Here is a 16,008-nt window from a genome sequence, read left to right on the forward strand (position 1 = left end):
GTCTTTATGACATACCATAACAGGAATAAATTTGCTTTCCTGGAAGTGCAAACACTCCTCAACTCCACGTAAGTAGGCTTTTCTCCGAGGGGAGAGGATGGGGGGTCTGCGTCAAATCCCCTCATGCCTCTCCCCCTTCCCTTCCGTCTGTCTCTCTCACGTTCCCTTGTTGCATTATCCCCGGCTCTCGAAAACATGGAATGCAGAAAGAAATGATGTCATCGCCTTGCTATGGCATCTGGAAGCTCCACATCTGGATCGCTGACACAACAGTGCAGTCTCCATGGTGAGGTCAGCTCCTGTTTCTAAACACAATGATGCCTCCCCACCCTTGCCTCCACTTCCTTTGCTCTTCTTTCATGTCCTTCCTCCCCCCCCCAAGTACATAGTACTGCACCTCACTCCTGCCCACAGCACCCCCTGCTATTCCAGTTTTGAGACCACCTCATAGAACCATGCTAATGCACCTCACTCCTGTCCTGCAGTACCCCCTAATATTCCAACACTGACATATACACACACACACACACAAAACTCTGCCAGTATATCTGCCTTGCAGCATCCCTTCCTATTCCAGGATGCCCCCTCCCAGCCAAAATACACTCACCTCTGCCAATGCACCTCACTTCTGCCCGGCAGCAGCCCCTCCTACTCCAGTTCTGAGACTTTCTCACCCCCCCAACTCTGCCAATGCACCTCACTTCTGCCTGGCAACAGCCCCTCCTACTCCAGTTCTGAGACTTTCTCAGCCCCCCAACTCTGCCAATGCACCTCACTTCTGCCTGGCAGCAGCCCCTCCTACTCCAGTTCTGAGACTTTCTCACCCCCCCCCCCCAATTCTGCCAATGTACCTCACTCCTGTCTGCAGCACACCCTAATATCCTCATATGTTTTATTTAAAAGCTTGCGAGACCGCCCGACCTTATCGGATCAGGGCGGTGTACAGTTTCCAAAACCCAAGTCTAAAAGAAGTTACGGAGCGCCATTAAAATCATTCTAAAAGACCCCCTCCAATCATTTTTCAATCTTCAAACGCCGTCTTAAAAAAGAATGTTTTCAATAGTCTTTTCAAATTTTTATACTTCTGCTCTAATTTCCTTAGGTAGTGCATGAACCAGAAAAATGCCCTCTCTCTAGTATTCAAAATGTGCAGATGCAAGCCGAATCTTTTGCAAGGATCAATATTCTGGTTCATTCTTTAGTCATTTCACACTTAGATTACTGCAACTCCCTTCTCAACGGTCTCCCCCAAAAAGAAATCCGACGCCTACAATTAATACAAAATACAGCCATAAAACTCATTTATAAAACAGGCAAATATGATCATGTTACTCCGCTTCTGAAAGAGGCACATTGGCTCCCTACCACACATCGTATCACCTATAAAATCATCCTGCTGACCTTCAAAATAAAACTCTCCCACCAGCCTTCGTATCTTGATAAACTTCTCATTCCTCCTGTTCTTCCCGTACTCTAAGGTCAACAGATCAAAAACTCCTGCTAATTCCTTCCATAAAAGACTTCTATTACACCCGGAAAATAAACTTTGCGGTAGTCGCCCCCAACCTTATGGAACGCTCTGCCACAGCAACTCCGAGACGAACAACATCTAGATAAATTCAAGATAAGCCTGAAGACTTTTTTTATTTCGTGACGCATTCGCTTGTGTTTAGACTTCTCTTCTCTTCTCCTTTTCTTTTTTTTTTAATTTATTCTCTTCTTTTTCATTTTCTTTTTCTTTCTTAAGCAACCAACCGCTTTAAAAAAGCGACCCTACCCAATACGTTTTATCCTTCTCCCACTTTCTCCTCTTCTTCTCAAGTATGTAACTTTTCCCCTCCATTCCCTTTTACCCTCACTTTCAAGTCTGTCCAGTTATTGTCTTTGATGTTCACTCTATATATTTCCAAATATTTATTATTATTATTTTTTTTCTTTCTTTCTTTCTCTTTTTAAAATTTTATTGTTAACCGGCCAGATATTTGTTGATGGTCGGTATATTAAAAAAATAATAAACTTGAAACTTGATCTTAGGCATCTCGCTCAAATTGCTGTTGCACAACTCATTTTCCGCGAGAGTCGCTATGCCCACATTACCCCTCTCCTCAAGTCACTTCATTGGCTCCCTGTCCAGTTCAAACTCCTCTTACACGTGCATCCACTCCATAGCACCCCAATATCTCTCCTCACTTATGTCTCCTTATGCTCCCCCCCCCCCCGTGAACTCCGTTCATCGGGTAAGTCCCTCTTATCTGTACCCTTCTCCTCCACCGCCTCCAGACTCTGTACTTTCTTTCTTGCCGCATCATATGCCTGAAACAGGCTGCCCTAAATCAATACGCCACGCTCTGTCTCTAGCAGTATTTAAATCCGAGCTAAAAGTCCACTTTTTTGAAGCAGCTTTCAACTCTTAATGCCCACTCACCGTCAGATACTTTTACCCATTGTATTATCCCTTCTACCAGAATCTCCCCAACCCTGAGATGTCCTGTCTGTCCAAATTAAATTGTAAGCTCTTCTGAGCAGGGACCATCTATTGAATGTTAAGGGGCTTATAATCGAAAGAGAAAAACGTCCAAAAAGCGGCCTAAGTCGGCACTTGGACGATCATAAACGAAAGACTTCCAAGTGCCGATAATCAACCCGGGTTTTGGACTTATTTTTAAACGACCTAGGCCTTCATAGTGCCGCTGAACGAGCAAAGCTAAACGGGGCGTTTCAGGACGAGTGTCGAGGGCGGGACGTGGGCCGGCTTAGACTTAGTCGTACAGCATGTATAACCGAGCCCAGGATCGACGGAACTTGGATGTTGTAATTTAGACCATTTAAAACATGTTCTAAATCACAAAAACCTACCTAAAGTCACCAGATAAGCACTGCAAACACATAATACAGACCCCCAATCACTACCCCAGTGATCACCGACCCTCCCAACCCCATAAAAATCATAATCACACCTTTAAAATTCAGCCTCCAGACCATCATCACCTGGCAGCCTGGCATAGGAAAGCCTAGTCGTTCAGCACAGAGGTGGCTTAAGCCGTCTTGGGGGTGGGTTAGGGACCCATGGAGAGGAGGCCCCATGCCCATAAGCCCCTGTAATCACTGCATTGATACTTAAACATGTGCACTCCCCTATACACCCCCAAAACCCTTTTTTACTGGCATATAAGTGGCTCCTTCAGCCATAAGCGCCATTGGGGTGGTAGATAAGTGGGTCTAGGGGATTCTGGAGGTGGTTTGGGGGGCTCACCATGACCTATAAGGGAGCTGTAGTGAGGAGAAGACATGGCACCCTTTTTGTGAAGTTCACAGCAGTGCCCTGTAAGGTACCCCACTATTTAGATGCCGTGTCTGGGTGTTCAGTCCATCATTTTGCAGACCGCTCCCACGTCCAACAGGGCTTGTTCTAGGCGTTTTTGACTTGGACGAAAAGTTGGAGAAAAATGTGGTATAAAGATGGACGATTTAGCGACTTGGACGACCAGATTGGCAGGACGTATAGTTAGACGATTTTCTAAACAAAAAAAATTATGTACGTATTTTTCGAAAATGTGTCCTAGGCTGTTTTTTTACTTTGGACGACTTGTGACTTAGATGAAAACGGATTTAGACGTTCCTTTCGATTATGCCCCTCCACATGTATATAATGTCAGAACACTACTCAAAAAATATACCTAAATAAAGCTTTAATAATGCTATACATATGGGTTTTTAAAAAATGTATCCATTTATTCTTATGGTTCATAGACAACGGCGCGAAAGTCAAAGGCGCGCGCCAACAATTGAGCGCAGCGTGGAGGCGCGCGCCGCACAATATTACAGTTTTTAGGGGCTCCGACAGGGGGTTTTGTTGGGGAACCCCCCCAGTTTACTTAATAGACATCGCACCGGCGTTATGGGGGGTTTGGGGGGTTGTAACCCTCCACATTTTACTGTAAACTTAACTTTTTCCCTAAAAACAGGGAAAAAGTGAAGTTTTCAGTAAAATGTGGGGGGTTACAACCCCCCCCCACCCCCCCAACGCCCCCACAACACGGCACGATGTCTATTAAGTAAAGTGGGGGGGTTCCCCCCCACCCCCCACCCCCCGTCGGAGCCCTAAAAACAGTAATTTAGAGCGGCGTGCGCCTCCGCGCTGCGCTCAATTGTCTGGGCGCGCCTTTGTCCCGGCGCGCTTTTGACCTGACACCTATTCCTATATATCATACGTTATGAAAAAAAATAACGACTTTGCCACATTTTAACAACAAAGGAAATATAGAATTAAGTGTTCGGAGCTCAAAACTTGAAATTGCTCATTCTTATATAGTCCACATTTGGAGGGGGGGGAGATAATTCACATTTAGAGAGAATAATAGAAAAGAAATTATTTTCATTTACAAATCAAATTCGTAGTGTTACATAGACCTATTTAACTGGGGTCCATTGGACTTGCCCCAGACTGAGGCACTAGGCAATATTACTCCCTTTCCTTCGAGAAAAAATTGCAACTGGGAGAGTTCAAAAAAAATATAGGAATTTTGATCCAATTGGATCATACACTTGCATGGATATCTTAATTGGAATTTTGCTCCCAGAGCAAGCACATGTTGCCTTAATTCAAGGAACCTCTTTCTCCTGGCCTGAGTTGTTTTCGAGATGTCTGGAAATATATTTTATGAAGAGGAAGAAGTCCATTCTCAGAGTACTTAAATACTTCCTTCAAACATTTGTAAAATAGATCTTTTGCAGACATTGTCAGCGTTTTAGGAAAGTTCAAAATCCTAAGATTCAACATCTTGGTGAAATTTTCAAAGTTCTCTACTTTCCTAGCAAACAAGAGTCTGTCTTGAATTATGGAAGATTGAGAGGGTTGTAACCCTTGGACCAAATGGTCAACTTTATCTCCATGAGCTTTAGCTTCCTCTTCTACTTTATACAATCTTTGAGCTAAGGTATTAACCTAAGGATTTGCCGCTGCTGGGTCAGACCAGTGGTCCATCGCGCCCAGCAATCCGCTCACACGGTGGCCCCCAGGTCAAAGACCAGTGCCCTAACCGAGACCAGCCCTACCTGCGTTCATTCTGGTTCAGCAGGAACATGTCCAGAACGAATGCAGGTAGGGCTGGTCTCGGTTAGGGCACTGGTCTTTGACCTGGGGGTCGCCGCGTGAGCGGACTGCTGGGCGCAATGGCCTGCTGGTCTGACCCAGCAGCAGAAGGGAAGGGTCACAGTTTGTGTAGGGAGTCTAATGCCATCCAAATAGACTCTAGAGCAGGGGTCTCAAAGTCCATCCCTGAGGGCCACAATCCAGTCAGGTTTTCAGGATTTCCCCAATGAATATGCATGAGCTCTATGTGCATGCACTGCTTTCAATGCATATTCATTGGGGAAATCTTGAAAACCCGACTGGATTGCGGCCCTCAAGGAGGGCCTTTGAGATCCCTGCTCTAGAGTAAACTCAGCAGGTCTTACCAATGGAGGGACGGTAGAAATCTGTCCCTCACTTGCTGACATCTCAAGCACCTCTGATGCCGATGTTCCAGCCGCTTCGGGTTGAGGGATCGGCAAGCCCACAAGCTCCATAGGCAACGCTGTGTTCCGTCCCTGCAGAGCTCCCGAAATCTCCCAATCTCGCGGTTGTAGAGGAGGGGCTGGTCCAGCGGAGCTGAGCGACGCTTCGCTCCCGAACGCTACGTGCTCACTCTGATTCGGCGGTGCCGGTTCGCCCCTAGGTGATGATGTAAAGAAGCCCATAATAACCTCCTGCCGCATCAAGGTAAGTTCATTCTGCCGGGCTGAGGCAACGACTCTTCCTCTTCTTTTTGGCATCCTTGATTCAGGTCTACCCCCAAATAGGCAAGTAGGAAATATTTCTAGCAGCAGGAGAGAATTGCTCAGCGTCCTCACTAAGCGGCCATCTTGTCGCTGACTGAGCAATACTATACATTTGTAAAGATCAGCTCAGAGACATGGAGGGGCTTTTTCAGAAGGGAGAAAACCCCCTTTTTTGACCACCTCACCACCCAATCATTGCTGAATCTTTCATACTTTAAAGCAGGGGTGCCCACACTTTTTGGACTTGCGAGCTACTTTTAAAATGACCAAGTCAAAATGATCTACCAGCAATAAAATTTAAAAAAACAAACAAAGCACACTGAAAGGCAGAGAAAATGTTAATTATCATTTATATTCCGTGGGTTTTCAAAGAGGTCAAGGCAGATGACTCTATGCAATGTCATCTCAGTAACAACCATACAAAAATAGACAAATATACCTCCTCCCTTTTCACTAAACCGCGATAGCAGTTTTTAGCGCAGGGAGCTGCACTGAATGCCCTGCGCTGCTCTCGACGCTCAAAGGCTCCCTGCGCTAAAAACCGCTATTGTGGTTTAGTAAAAGGGAGCCATAGTGCAAAATATAGACAGCAGATATAAATTCTCAATACGGACACATTTTGATCACTAAATTGAAAATGAAATCACTTTTTCTACCTTTGTTGTCTGGTGATTTCATGAGTCTCTGGTTGCACTTTCTTCTTCTGACTGTGCATCCAATATTTCTTCCCTTCTTTCAGCCTCCTGTAGTTTTCCTCTCCTCCAGACCTCATTCTCTCCCCCAACTTTTTCTTTCTTTCTCTCTCTCTCTCTTGTCCCCCTTTCTTTCTGTTTCCCTTCTTTCTTTGTCTCCCTGCCCCCCTTCTTTCTGTCTCCCTGCCTGCCCCCTTTCTTTTTTTCTCCCTGTCCTCCCCAAGCCACTAAGTTTGCTGCTGCCGCCGCTATCAGGCGACATGCCCCCAAGCCACTAGGTTTGCCATCGCCGCCGCCATTGGGAACAGGCCCCCAAACCACCGCCGCCCCAAGCTCTCCCTGCAGAAGCATCGGGCTGACCAGCATTCCGCTCCCCGGCATCAATTCTGACGTCGGAGAGGAAGTTCCAGGCCAGCCAGGCGGCGATTGGCTGGCCCAGAACTTCCTCTCTGACATCAGAATTGACGTCGGGAAGAGGAATGTTGGTCGTTCTGACGCTTCTGCAGGGAGAGCTTGGGGCGGCGGTGGGGGAGGAAGGCTGATCAGCCCGGTAGATCGAAATGGCAACACGAGTCTATCACAGAGCCCGGGAGGGCTCCACGATCGACGCGCGTTGCCTTCCCGATCTACTTGATCACGATTGACGTATTGAGCACCCCTGCATTAAATAGTGCTTGGAAACCAAGCTCTAAGTTAAGCAATTTTCAAGTTTTTTGATTTCCTAATATTTATTTGGCACGAATTTGGCACTATTTAATGCTTTAAAGCAGGCGTGTCCAACTTTTTTTCTTCCCTGGGCCGCATTGGCTGAAAATAAATGTTTCTGGGGCTCCACAAACACGCAAACGCTGAAGCAAGAGAGAGGAGGGAGCCGGCAAGACGGTAAACACCCGGGGGCAGCAGAGGAAAACACTGCGTTGCCCTCGACCGGGGCCGCACAAAATACTTCACGGGGCCGCAGGTTGGACACCCCTGATTTAAAGTATGAAAGATTCAGCAATGATTGGGTGAAAAAGCCCCTCCACGTCTCTGAGCTGATCTTTACCTATGTATTAAACAAGCTGAAAACTCTTTCAGATTTTGCAATTAATGTCCAATTAATCAAGTAACGCAAATCTTCATATATCTTAGTTTTACTTCTTATAAAAATATTCAATTAGTATTTATAGAGCCATCAGAAGCGTTGGTGGCCAACTGTTCCTGGAATCGGGTTATCTGAACCAGGACGACTAAAAAGATAAGCTGATGAGATTTTCAATATTATCCACTTAAAGACGATAACTTAAATTATTTTAAAGTATTTAATTACACTACAAACTCTATCCTATACTAATTTTTTCAGAATTGCTCATAAGTTGATAGAGTTTGTAGTGTAATTAAATACTTTAAAATAATTTAAGTTATCGTCTTTAAGTGGATAATATTGAAAATCTCATCAACTTATCTTTTTAGTCGTCCTGGTTCAGATAACCCGATTCCAGGAACAGTTGGCCACCAACGCTTCTGATGGCTCTATAAATACTAATTGAATATTTTTTAAGTTAAACTAAGATATATGAAGATTTGCATTGCTTGACGAACTTTACAAATTTATAGCATTGTTAAAGCTTTATTTAGGCATATTTTTTGGGTAGGGTTCTGACATTATATACATGAAGTTTTTCACTCCCTATTTTCCTTTTGAGGTATTTTTATAACTTTATCCCAAATCTTTTTGACTTAAACAGTAGAAGTAGGCATACAGAAGGTGATCCATCTGCCAATATACCTCACTCCTGCCCAGCAGTTCCTTCTGTTTTCCACACACGCACAGCTCAGGTAACGCACCTCACTCCTGCCCTGCAAAACCCTTGCCACTCCAATACTGAGAGCCCCATATACAGCCCTGGCAGCACACCTCATTCTTGTCTTCATCCCCTTCATTCCTTCCGAACCAGCGGCACCCCTCGCTGTTCCACTACTAATACAGAAACCTCATTCCTGCCCTGCTGCCTCCCTGCTCCCGATGCCGGCCCTTCCCCGCCCTCCTCCTCTGCCCGCCACAGTTATCAACTGGATTTATTGGCTGCTGGAATAAAATGTATCTACTTCACTGTGTGATGTATTTCAGCGATGTCTTCCGGGATAATCCAAAAGCTTTGGAGTGCACCTCTGAGAAGCACGGATGTTGACTTGGACTTGATGCTCACCCTTGAATTCCTCAGGCTTCGAAGACAGGAAGATGCTGTCAGCTTTGGTCGTTGTGCCAATCAGATACGGCAAGCATTTATGGCTCCAAGAGATTTAGGTATAATTTGTGTCTGCATGGGAGTTGGTCTGTATTTGGCACTGGTCTCAAATTAGCATGTTTGTGCATTTTCATGTCCATTCTGTAATATGTGGGCTGCTGGCATATAAGTCGGGATGTTTTGGGGGTTTTTTTTTTGCATTTCACTGCCTGTATGTTAGTGCATATGTGTTAACTTTCTTATCGACTTTGACCTCTCCACCAAACCTTTCTGAGCTCCTTCATTTGCTGAGAGAGATCCCGCCCGCCCCATCTTCCAGCTCCTGATCACACAGGCTGTCACTGGAACAGCTGGTAGGTCTCTTAAGCTCCCCTTCATATCTTGGGATGGAATCCATCTGGTCCTGGTGCTTTTCAGTTTTACCAGTTCCTTATTCAATCTTTTCTGTGAATGGATCAGGGAGATCTCGCAGCGCTGCATCCCCTCACCCACCACCTACTTCTGAAGTGGCGAGAGGAAGGATTTCCCTTGGATAAATGTGTCTGTGTTTTGCAATTCAGCTCTCTAGTGTCATAGCTCTGGAATGTATCTGCTGGGTCAGGAGATCACCACCAATGCCCACGCGCAGTGTGCCACAGAGATCGCATGACCTATCCCCTTCCCACACGTGGCTCCCTCATTCCACATGCCTTCCATTGCTCAGCAAACATCGGAAAACTGTCGTAAGCAGGCCTCGCTTCCAAATGCTGCCCATCAGTTCTTATCAGGGAGCCTTCAAAACGGTTTCTCGTCTCATTTTTTTTTTTTTTTCTCTCCTAGCTCTCTCCAAGATAAAGTGACTTGGAGCACAGCCTACCTCCTTCGGCTCTCATCAGGGAGCCATCACAGAGTATCTTGCTTCATTGGCAAGCTTCTTGCCTTTTGAATAATTCATCACTTCCTTCCTGCCACCTCCATGGGTAGATGAAAGCCAGGCACAGACCCACTTTATGTCTGATCAGCTCATAGGAGGGGGGGGGGGGGGAAGCATCAGATAGACCAGACAGACCCCTAGAACCAAGAGCTTGTTATTTTTGGGAGACATTGAGATGTTCCCGGTGCTCTCTGGCTTGGAGTTTGGTCTCTCCCGACTCCTGTTTCCGGGACAGCCGGAGTTTCACACACAGGGGGTCTTTTACTCCAGTTTTCATCCTGGAAAAATAATCTAACTGCAACAAGAAAAGACATACTGTGTTCTTTGAAAAGTTAACAAGGCAGAGATCTCCCTCCTCCCCATCCATTTGGAAACTAGCCTGACCTGGTTTACCCCAACTGCACACCAAGAAAAGAATGCCTCTCCATCGCTCTCTTCCTCTGTCTCGTATGGTCTTATTTTCTCTTTCTCGCTCTTTCTTTTCAACGTTGTCTCTCTGTTCTTTCTTTCGTGTCTCTTGTGCTTTCTCTTTCCGCATTTTTTTCTCTTTTCCTTTCACTCTCTCATGAGAATGGCCTTACTGGGTCAGACCAATGGTCCATCAATCCCAGTAGCCTGTTCTTATGGTGGCCAATCCAGGTACTTAGTACCTGGCCAAAACCCAAGGAGTAACAACATTCCAGAAGCCCAAAGAGTAACAAAAGATTCTAGAACTCCAAAGAGTATCAAGATTTCAGGCAGAATCTCAAAGAATAGCAAGATTCCGGAATCCCAGAGAGTAACAAAATTCTAGAATCCCATAGATTAGCAAGATTCCGAAACCCCAAATAGGTGCAACATTCCATGCAGAATCCCCAAAGAATAGCAAGATTCCGGAATCCCAGAGAGTAACAAAATTCTAGAATCCCATAGATTTGCAAGATTCTGGAACCCCAAATTGGTTTCAACATTACATGAAGAATCCCCAAAGAATAGCAAGATTCCGGAATCCCAGAGAGTAACAAAATTCTAGAATCCCATAGATTTGCAAGATTCCGGAACCCCATTTAGGTGCAACATTTCATGCAGAATCACCAAAGAGTAGCAAGATTTCAGAATTCAAAAAGAATAGCAACATTTGATGCTACCTATCCAGAGAAAGCAATGGCTTCCCCCATGCCTTTCTCAATAACAGACTATGGACTTTTCCTCCAGGAACTTGTCCAAACCTTTCTTAAAACCAGCTACGTTATCCGCTCTTAACCATAACCTCTGGCAACACGTTCCAGAACTTAACTATTCTCTTGAGTGAAAAAAAATGTCCTCCTATTGGTTTTAAAAGTATTTTCCTGTAACTTCTTTCCCTACTTTTCTTCTTCATGCTCTTTCTTTTCATCATTTTGTGTTTCTTACTCTCTTTATGATTTTGTCTCTCTCTCTCTTTCCCTCGTTTTGTCTTTTTCATCACTTTTTTGGGGGAAAAGGGACAAAAGAAGAGAACAATGAAAAAAATGATAAAAGTGCGTGGAAAGAAAAGTAGAAAGAGAGAGGAGGAACACAAGAGACATCATAAAAGAGTACGAGATAAAGGAAGAGAGAAAACAGGCAGACAGGGAGAGAGAACAAGAGACAGGTAGAAACAAAAGGTGTTTCTATGTTTCTTCCTCTGTTTCTTGTACTCTTTCTGTTTCTCCTCCTCTTTTTCCCTCTCTCTTTCTTCTTCCTTCTCTTGCACTTTCTTTTTCTATCCATTTCTTCCTCTTCCTCGATCTCACTCCCTGTCTCTTTTTATCACTTTGTGGTCTCAGTTTCTCTGTCTTTACCCTTTTGGCCTGATTTTTCTGTGTTTCAACTTGCCTTACTCTGAAGAACTGAGGCCTATTTCGCTGCTGTCTTCCCTTGTTACACAAAATGGCCCCCTGGTCGCTCAGGCAACCTATTGAGGCCTAGTGCATGCTAAGGCCTCCTAGGCCTGCGGTTTGTGACACTTGCTTGGCTCGTAAGACCTACCAACCTGGTCCCGTATACCTAGGGTTACCATATAGCTCCAGAAAGAAAGAGGACGGATTGAGACATCCGTGTTTTACTTTCACTGCTTTCAATGGAAATAAAAACCCAGATGATTGAGATCTATTTGCATACAATGGAGGTAGTGCATGCAAATTCATTGGGGAAATCCAGAAAACCCGACTAGAGGAGGCAGGGCCGGATTTTCCTATAGGCTAACTAGGCTTCAGCCCAGGGCCTCAAGATCAAGAGGGGCCTACATTCAAATTGTTAGCAAAATTAAAATTACACTATTCTAAAAACAGTGAACACTAAAACACTGAACTGAAAATAAGGAGAAATTCTACGCTTCGGGAATCGGAACCGGCTCCGGCCGCAACGGGGCGCCGACTCGGCTTCTCCCTTTCTTTTTCTCGCCCTGGGAGGAGGATCGGGGAGGGAAAGACGTCAGTCCGGAAACAGCTGGGCAAAGCCCAGCCCCACGGGGAGAGAGGCAAAACGTGGATCCGTCAGGACAGGGTGGCCCAGACTGGCATCGGGGGTGGGATGGGGTGGGGGGTTTCAGTGGAAGGGGGATGGGAGGCAGGCAGGCTGGCATCGGAGGGTGGGTGGGGGGGGTTTAATGGAAGGCAGGCAGGATGGCATGGGGGAGGTTGTTCAATGGAAGGGGGATGGGAGGCAGGCGGGCATCGGAGGGGGGGTGAGGTGAGGAAGGATGCACTGGGGGCACTATGGACATAGGAAGGGGCAATGTTGTGTGTTATGTTTGATTAGTTATTGTTACAAGTACTATATATGGTGCTGAGAATAAATGTCCAAATAAGTGTTCTCGACTTTTTTTTAAATTTATTATCCGTGTCACATTTTTTATACAGGTTAGTACCAATAACAACATGTTTCATTTAACATATTGATATATATCACAGTAATGATGTATTTTATTATCTCTCATGTAATTTACAAACTTAAAAATGGGAGGTGAAAGGGCCTCATAAGTGGAATAGCCTAGGGCCTCTTTTCATCTCAATCCGGCCCTGGGAGGAGGGTAAATAGTGGAGTGCCACAGGAATCTGTACTGGGACCGGTGCTATTTAAATTATTTATAAATGATCTGGAAATTGGACAACAAATGAGGTGATTAATTTGCAGTATGACACTAAATTGTTCAAAGATGTTAAAACTCATGCGGATTGTGAAAAATTGCAGGCAGGCCTTAGGAAATTGGAAGGCTGGGCGTCCAAATGGCAGATGAAATTTAATGTGGACAAATGCAAAGTGATGCACCTTGGGAAGAATAACTCAAATCATAGTTACCAGATGTTGGGGTCCACCTTGGAGGTCAGCGCTCCAGAAAAAGATCTGGGTGTCATCATGCACAATTCGCTGAAACCTTCTGCCCAATGTGCAGAGGATGCCAAGAAAGCAAGCAAGAAACTAGGAATGATTAAAAAAGGAGATGGCCGACAAGACTAAGAATGTTATAATGCCTCTGTATCTGTGACCTCACCTTAAGTGCTGCGTTCAATTCTGGTCGCCTTGTCTCAAGAAAGATAGAGTGAAACTAGAAAGGGTTCAAAGAAGAGCGACCAAGATGATAAAACAGGATGGAACTCCTCTCGTATGAGGAAAGACTAAAACGGTTAGGGCTCTTCATCTTGGAAAAGAGACGGCTGAGGAGAGATAGGATTGAAGTCTACAAAATCCTGAGTGGGAGTAGAACGGGTACAACTAAATCGATTTTTTTACTAAATCAAAAATTTCAAAGATAGATTTTGAGCCTGCCGGGACTGATAGGGAAAATGCTTACGTACCTGATTGTAAAACTGCTTAACATAAAGACTAGGGGGCAGTGGTTCCCAACCCTGTCCTGGAGGAACACCAGGCCAATCGGGTTTTCAGGCTAGCCCTAATGAATATGCATGAAGCAAATTTGCATGCCTATCACTTCCATCATATGCAAATCTCTCTCATGCATATTCATTAGGGCTAGCCTGAAAACCCGATTGGCCTGGTGTTCCTCCAGGACAGGGTTGGGAATCACTGCCCTAATGAATATGCCTGAAGCAAATTTGCATGCCTATCACTTCCATCATATGCAAATCTCTCTCATGCATATTCATTAGGGCTAGCCTGAAAACCCGATTGGCCTGGTGTTCCTCCAGGACAGGGTTGGGAATCACTGCCCTAATGAATATGCATGAAGCAAATTTGCATGCCTATCACTTCCATCATATGCAAATCTCTCTCATGCATATTCATTAGGGCTAGCCTGAAAACCCGATTGGCCTGGTGTTCCTCCAGGACAGGGTTGGGAATCACTGCCCTAATGAATATGCATGAAGCAAATTTGCATGCCTATCACTTCCATCATATGCAAATCTCTCTCATGCATATTCATTAGGGCTAGCCTGAAAACCCGATTGGCCTGGTGTTCCTCCAGGACAGGGTTGGGAATCACTGCCCTAATGAATATGCATGAAGCAAATTTGCATGCCTATCACTTCCATCATATGCAAATCTCTCTCATGCATATTCATTAGGGCTAGCCTGAAAACCCGATTGGCCTGGTGTTCCTCCAGGACAGGGTTGGGAATCACTGGACTAGGGGACACTCAAAGTTACAGGGAAATACTTTTAAAACCAATAGTTGGAAATATTTTTTTTTTCACTCAGAGAATAGTAAAGCTCTGGAGAGGTTGTGGTAAGAGCAGTTAATGTAGCTGGTTTAAAAACAAGATTGGGACAAGTTCCTGGAGAAAAAGTCCATAGTCTGTTATTGAGAAAGACATGGGGGAAGTCACCGCTTGCCCTGGATCTATGGGTCGTGATCCTCAAGGACCAAGGCTGGACACTCATGGATTAGAGCCTAAAGTCTAAAGGTGTCGCACAGTGGGTTGGTGACAGCAGTGAGATTAGGCGTTTGATTGGAGCCTGGGTCTGCTGATGTCGCAGCGTTTGCTCTCAGGGCTAGACTGTCTCATGATGGGAATTTGTGATCTCGGCAAGCTGTTTCAAGAGCACGGATGACATGCCTAGAGGTTTCAGATACTGGAGCAGGGTAGAAAGAGGCATGCAGGGGTTTCAGCATCAGGATAGTGGGTAGGGAGCAGTCGCTTTGGGTAGGTTTATAGGCATCAGTGCAAGGATGGCAGGGGATGATGCAGAGTAGAGATGAGGTGTATAGGCGGAGATAGGTGTGCGCGTTTCATTACAGGGGATGTCGTGGGCCTCTTGTTACCTCTCTTACTCTTGGCTCCACCCAATGGCGTGCAGTCAGGGCCTTCAGGGGATTCACCCTATCCCCTAAAGGCCCTGAGGGCACTGCTCTGATTGATGGAGCAGGCAACGGGCAGATGCCGCTCAGCCAATCAAATTCAGATCAGTACTGTCAGGGCCTTCAGGGGGTTCAGAGAATCCCCAGCCCAAGAGCCCTGCTTTTTTTTTTTTTGTTTGTTTCTTTGTTTACGTTTTGTTTGATGCAGTTTGACTGGTTGAGCAGGCTGCCCACCTGACAAATCAAACTGCATTAGGCAAAACGTAAACAACCCCCCCCCAAAAAAAAAACACAAAAAAACCCAAAACCCAAAACAAAATAGCAGGGCTGTAGAGCTGGGGATTCACTGAATCCACTGAAAACCCTCACAGCTGGCTCCACCTCATTCCACTGGAAGAGCCGTTGCCTGGCTCTGATCCCAGAGATCATGAGATCAAATCCTAGTGCTGTTTCTTGTGACCTTGGGCAAGTCACTTAATCCTCCAGTACCTACTGCTTTGAATGTCAGCTTTGAAATGCCAAAGCCACAAAAAAGGCGGTACACAAGTCCCCATTCTCTTTCCTGGTTGGGCCGAGAACTGGTTGGTTAGTTAGACTTTAGTTGATGAGAAACGGCCTATGTGGTACATAAGCAGGGGTCTTGACTTTTTGGGACTGTTGCAGGGGTAGGATGGATGGGCTCCAGATGGAATATTTCCTGCTCCATGGTTGGGTCTTAGGCAGACATAATCTCCCCCCTCAATGAACTAAGTGATTATACAGAGTGTGATTAATTATATTCCCCATGACGCTCTAGAAGACATTTTCAAAGAGACAGGGTGAGTGAGGAGGGGGCAACAGATAGACAAGGAGACCCCCTACCCTTGCTACGACACTGACCGCGGGGACAAATTCTGTCCCCATATCTCACCTCTGTACTGCTATAATCCGTATCCTTCCTCTCACCGCAGTCTCCCAACTGAGAATGTTCTAAAAATAAGACGGGAAATGGATTTATCTGAAGGCGGAGAGTTATCTGAAAATGGGAACTCGAGGGAGATATAGCCTTCAATCTAAAACCCTACTTCCCACTGCCCTCCAAGCCAGTCAGCAGAT

General features: G+C 45.4%; 2 protein-coding genes across 2 annotated transcripts in view; one reads left to right on the top strand and one right to left on the bottom strand.

Annotated features, from left to right (window-relative positions):
* The window catches only part of LOC117346117 (class I histocompatibility antigen, F10 alpha chain-like), a 63,850-nt gene that overhangs the window by 27,574 nt on the left and 20,268 nt on the right, over positions 1–16,008 (bottom strand). The window lies entirely within an intron of this gene.
* Positions 8,663–16,008, top strand: part of TNXB (tenascin XB) — a 112,443-nt gene continuing 105,097 nt past the window's right edge. The window contains exon 1 of the mRNA XM_033915505.1: positions 8,663–8,799. The gene's annotated coding sequence lies outside the window, so the exon portion shown is untranslated. The remainder of the gene's footprint in view (positions 8,800–16,008) is intronic.

Source organism: Geotrypetes seraphini, chromosome 12 (genome assembly GCF_902459505.1).
Source record: "Geotrypetes seraphini chromosome 12, aGeoSer1.1, whole genome shotgun sequence".
Lineage (NCBI taxonomy): Eukaryota > Metazoa > Chordata > Amphibia > Gymnophiona > Dermophiidae > Geotrypetes > Geotrypetes seraphini.